This window comes from Scyliorhinus torazame, chromosome 1 (genome assembly GCF_047496885.1).
Source record: "Scyliorhinus torazame isolate Kashiwa2021f chromosome 1, sScyTor2.1, whole genome shotgun sequence".
NCBI classification, from domain to species: Eukaryota; Metazoa; Chordata; class Chondrichthyes; order Carcharhiniformes; family Scyliorhinidae; genus Scyliorhinus; species Scyliorhinus torazame.
The window spans coordinates 248,621,533-248,627,307 of NC_092707.1; positions in this window are offsets into that span (position 1 = coordinate 248,621,533).

Here is a 5,775-nt window from a genome sequence, read left to right on the forward strand (position 1 = left end):
CATTAATAATGGGAAATAAGAAAATTGCAGAGGTTTTGAACAGGTATTGCTTATCTGTCTTCAAAAGTAAAAGACACCAAAAAGAATCGTAGAAAAGCAGTTGGGCAAAAGAGGGAGGAACTTAAAACACTCACCGAGAGAAAAAGTTGAGGAAAGAGTATTAGGAAGATGAGTGGGAATAGGGCATGGTGTTCGGGATGGTATAACAGCATGAATAGAGAATTGATTCCTGTTGGCTAGCCATTCAGGATAAATGTCATTTAACAGAAAATAATCAAAAAGGCTAATGGAATACTGGTCTTTATATTTAGGGGACTAGAATATAAGGGGTAGAAATGATTTATAATGCCCTGTTTAGACCACACCTGGAATAGTGTGACCAGTTTTAAGCATTATACCTTAGGAAATTTCATCTTGGCCTTGGTGGGAGTACGATAAAAGGTTTACCTGTATTCCAAGAGTTAAAGTATGGGGAGAGACAGAGACCCATTCTGCTGGATGGGGAATCTTGAACGAGGGCATGTACTCTTTAAAAAGAATTAGAACCAAATCTTTCAGGGGTGAAATTTGGAGACATTTTTACACAGTTTAAGTGCAGTCAACATCGCATGCACCAATATCATAATAGCATCTTGAAGAGTATTTGTAAAACTCCCTAGGTGACGTTCTGCGGAGCATTCCAAATGGTGAAAGGTTATTCACCCTGCGTGGCTCCAACACATTGTCATCACAAGGAAATTCTATGCACCTATCCCTGTGTAGATTGTGCAATGAACAGAGTGAAGGTGCACAATTCCAAATATGTTGACCAGCCACACGCATTCCTTGCACAAATGATGATGCCAAGTACCAGGGCTTCTGCACTGTTGCTAGAGCTTTACTGGGAAGCACGTATGCTGAAATTCTAAGAACCTACCCCAGTGCAGACTGTGACACCACACACTCTCGCAATGAGCAGAGTGAAGGTGCATAATTCTAAATACAAGGACCAGCCATATACATTTTGATTGAGGCAAATTTTGAAACATAAGTAACTTACCACAGCAAATTCCTTTGCCCTAACAAAATGGCAACTTTTGATGGCCAGATGTGGGTCAAATATGGAAATTTGAACAGTGAAAATTTGACGGTTCTCAGCACCGAGCAACTGAAAGCTGTAGCAAGAGAGGTGTAGTTAAAATTCCCCAGTAGATTGATGAGAAGTGAGCTGATCCAGTTGTTGGGATGGAACATTTGGATTTCAGGTGACTGATTGAGTAATTAGATGCAGAGCTCAACCATGTCTCCAAATCCCCTCCCCTAGCCCAATTTGAGCTGCAAAAACTCAGAACACAGCTAGACTTTAAGGAGAGGGAACGAGAGTGGGAAAGGAAAAAACAGAGAAAGAGAACAGGAAAGTGAGAAAAGAATTCTAGCTCTGAAAAATGTGAATGGAGCTAGCAGCTTTGGGAGAGCAAGACCAGACAGCTGGGAGCTACAGATTATAAATTCAACCCAGTAATACTCCCAATTGCCGAACCCAGAACACTGAGGCCCTCAGGAATGCTAGGTTAATTGTCAAATTTGAAGAGAGTGATGCGATGCCATTTTTTTTGCCACTTTGGAGAAAGTAGCAGGAGGGCTAAAATGCCTGTGGAAAGCGGGCAGCATAATCAAAGACCCCTCCCACCCAGCTTACTCACTCTTCCAACTACTTCCATCAGGCAGGAGATACAAAAGTCTGAGAACACGCACAGACTCAAAAACAGCTTCTTCCCTGTTGTTACCAGACTCCTAAAAGACCCTCTTATGGACTGACCTGATTTAACACTACACCCCTGTATGCTTCACCCGATGCCGGTGTTATGTAGTTACATTGTGTACCTTGTGTTGCCCTATTTTGTATTTTCTTTTTCTTTTCTTTTCATGAACTTAATGATCTGTTGAGCTGCTCGCAGAAAAGTACTTTTCACTGTACCGCGGTACACGTAACAATAAACCAATCCAAAAATGGCCATCAGAGATTTTTAATTCAAGGGCAGTGAGTCGTGAACACAGCCTAGTCTTTCACGTGTACCCGCCTCCCATCCATTGACTCTGTCTACACCTCCCGCTGCCTTGGAAAGCGGGCAGCATAATCAAAGACCCCATCCCACCAGGATTATTCGCTCTTCCAACCTCTTTCATCGGGCAGGAGATACAAGAGTCTGAGAACACGCACAAACAGACTCAAAAACAGCTTCTTCCCCTCTGTTACCAGACTCCTAAATGACTGGATAGGCTGCGACGTTTTTCCCTGGAGCATAGGAGGCTTAAGGGTGATCTTATAGCGATCTATAAAATAATGGGCATAGATAAGGTAGTCAACATCTTTTCCCAAAGGTAGAGGAGTCTAGAACTAGAGGGCATAGGTTTAAGGTGAGAGGGGAGAGATACAAAAGAGGCCAGAGGGAAAATGTCTTCACACAGAGGGTGGTGGGCATCTGGAACGAGCTGCCAGAGGCAGTGGTACAGGTGGGTATGATTTTAAACAGTTCCATGGGCAGGATGGGTATAGCGGGATATGGACCAAATGCGGGCAAGTGGAACTAGCTTAATGTTAGAATCTGGGCGGCATGGACAAGCTGGGCCGAAGGGCCTGTTTCCATGCTGTAAACATCTATGACTCTCTTATCGACTGAACTGATCTCTTCACACATCTTCTCTACTGAGTAGTACTGCACTCCTGTATGCTTCACCTGATTTAATTCCACATGGACAATGACCCGTGGGTGGGATCGAACCCTGATCCTCAGTGCCGTGAGGCAGCAGTGTTAATCACTGCACCACCATGCTGCCCGGGTTTTGTCCTTTCATGAACAGTGTCTCCCTACCTGTCCCAAAATGTGAGCAAGTGACATTTCACTGCTCCAGGACATAAAGGCCACTCAGTCCTTAATGCTGGAGGAAAACTTAAACGTACCTGCAGAGTCCTCCCTGGAAGTCAAAGCCCTGATGAATGGAGTGGGAGGAGGATCTATGTCCATCTCCATAAGGTCCACCTAGAGTGTGACCTTGTTTCAGGCCCTGTTACAGTAGGAATTGTGCTTGAACTACCACTAGCAGGAATTGATTTCCTCCATGGGAACATTTTTGCCGGCAGCAAGGTGTTAGCCAGCGAACCAAGCCAAGACCAACCAGAAATCAGGCGAGCAGAAAACTGGGGACGGTCCTGAGGCCCAAAACGATGAAATGGCACTCATAAAGATTGAGCGAGGGCAGAAAAACAAAGCCAGGCCATTATAGTTAGAGGTCCCATGAGGGCCAATAGGATTTAAAATACTCATGGAAATATAAAGAGATGGTGCCCACCTAGTCAAAGAGCCTGTAAGAAGCAAGCCTTAAACCAGGAAAGACAAAGGTAAAAGAATTGCCAGAAGCATAGCTGGCAGAAATCTTCTTTCTGATATTAATTGGTGACAAAAGGAACTCCCAAACAGATGAGATGGTAGGGATTGAGATGCCTCCCTCAGTCAAAAAGCCTGAACGGAGAGTAGCTGGAGCTGCACCTCCACTTGAGGGCAGTGGTTTTCCAGGGGACATAGAAGAAATTAGGAGGGCACCCATTCCAAGCCAAAGGCTAGTGTGCCAATGTTGGGTCAGCTTTCAGTTTTATGGCAAATCTAAATGGGGCCCAGAAAAGTTCCCAAATTGGTCCAGAAAGAGTGAGTGTGAGGTGTAATCTAGTTGAAAAGTCACCAGGAGGTCCAACAAGAGCTGACCACCTACCAGAGGGCAGTAGTGTTCCAAAGGACATGTTGTTACAATTCCAGCTGATGTTGTAACTGGATGGGAAGATCCCAGAATGGAATCCTGGCACAAAAGAGCGTAACTTTTATTATTTTTATAAAACATGGAGGAATGGAGTCGTAGGACCATTAATTAGTTTCAACAAGAAAAAACATCTACTAAACAAGAAAAAATTGGATTATGATACAATATACCTTTACTCCCCCTTAGCTTAATGATTACACACAGGTTTTAGGATTAACATGGATTGCAAAGTGCATCTTGATCTACAATGGTTTAATTAACACACTCCTTTTTAGCACACCAGTTGACTATGGGCAAATACACTCTCCACTCTGAACACCAAGTGAATGTTTATGGATGTTGCCTCGGAATTCTGTCACCTTTACCTGGTCTGGCCTACATGTGACTCCAGATCCACAGCAATGTGGTTGACTCTGTCATGTGAGAGTACGTTTAAGAAATGGGTGTTTATCAAATAGCTGCAGTGATGTCAGAGTGTGAGTGGAGCTTGGCTGTCTGTCTGCTTTTACTTTTGAGCTGGCAGCTACAGCGTGTGTTTGGTTTCGTTTTTAGAGTTGGAGCTGCATCCAGCCAAACAAGGTGTAATTTTGATCTCTGCATGAAAAGAATCAGATCACTTGCTAATTTAAAAGTGAGAACTGCTCTCAGTGGAGAATTTAAATCTGCTGTCTTTGTTAAAGAGGGTATTTATCTTATGGATGTTGCTAGGAAAGATTAAGGGTTACCTATAGAGTACTGTATTCTTTGGGGGGAGTATTTGAGTTGATAGTTGCTAAGATGTTTACTGTGTGTTTATTAAATGTTAACTGGATTCATAGAATAAACATTGTTTTGTTTTAAAAGTACTTTAGATCTCTGTTGCATCACACCTGTAGAGTGGGCCCTTGTGCTCCCCATAACCAAAATCTATTAAATGTTGTGGGCCAGGTGAACTCCATGATACACTTTGGGGTTCTCTAAACCCTGGCCCGTAATAAATCTTAAAATGCCTTCAGAGATGGGGCAATAAATGCTGGTCCAGCCAGCGATGCCCACATCCCACGAACAAATTTTAAAAATCCTCCCAGATGACTGTCACGTGAACGTTTCCAAACTTCACTCTCAAAAAGCATACTTATGAGAGAAGATTTTAAAAGTATGCTTTTCGAAGTGGTTTGAATTCTGATTTCAGACCAGGCTTTCCAAATTAGTTTCAAACAAAGCTTCCGCTGCAACAGCTCCCTTTTAACAGCAAATCCAGCACAGGATTTTACACCAATCCCTTTAAGGAATTTTTTTCCTGAACTGCTGTGCAAACTTCTCACATTTGATTTAACTCTCGATTACCAGACAGTATTAAAATGGCACTAGATGTTTAGTTTACCTTTGAAGGCTGCAATCCCACTCTCAATCTGATTACTGCAATTGTCTCCTAAACTCAGAACGGTTTGTTTACTCTTACTTGAGTTCTTCTGACCCATACCTTGGTCTCTGTTCACATAACTTCCAGACTTCTTGGATACTTATCTTCATTTCTCTAGTTTCCTTAACTAGATGGATTTTAGGCTTCTGACATGTTTTCTTAACCATTAATCCATGTACGGCTTTTCTTCTTGCAAGGCTGAGGGAGATGTTCCCTCTTTATCCTTCTAAAACCAACTGCTTCTAGCAGAGCTTCTTTCTCACTACCAATCTTCACTACAATCAAGTTCGCTAAACTAAAACTTAAAAAGCTTCTCTACCTTACAGGGCCCCAAATGTTCAGTAATCACTAGTGCTTTATTTATTCTTCACACTGTAGCCCTTTCTAAGCACAATAGAAACACAGTTGGAACTGAATCAGCCCCCATACATGCAAGCAGCTTTGTCCAGCATGAATCTAACTACCCTTCCAGCGATTGTTGGAATAGTTGGGTCTAGACGTAACAAAGACATGAACGAGGGCTTTAGCAGCACATGGAGTTGAGACAGTGTTACGGATGCCTGGTCAGCTCTCAACAGTGG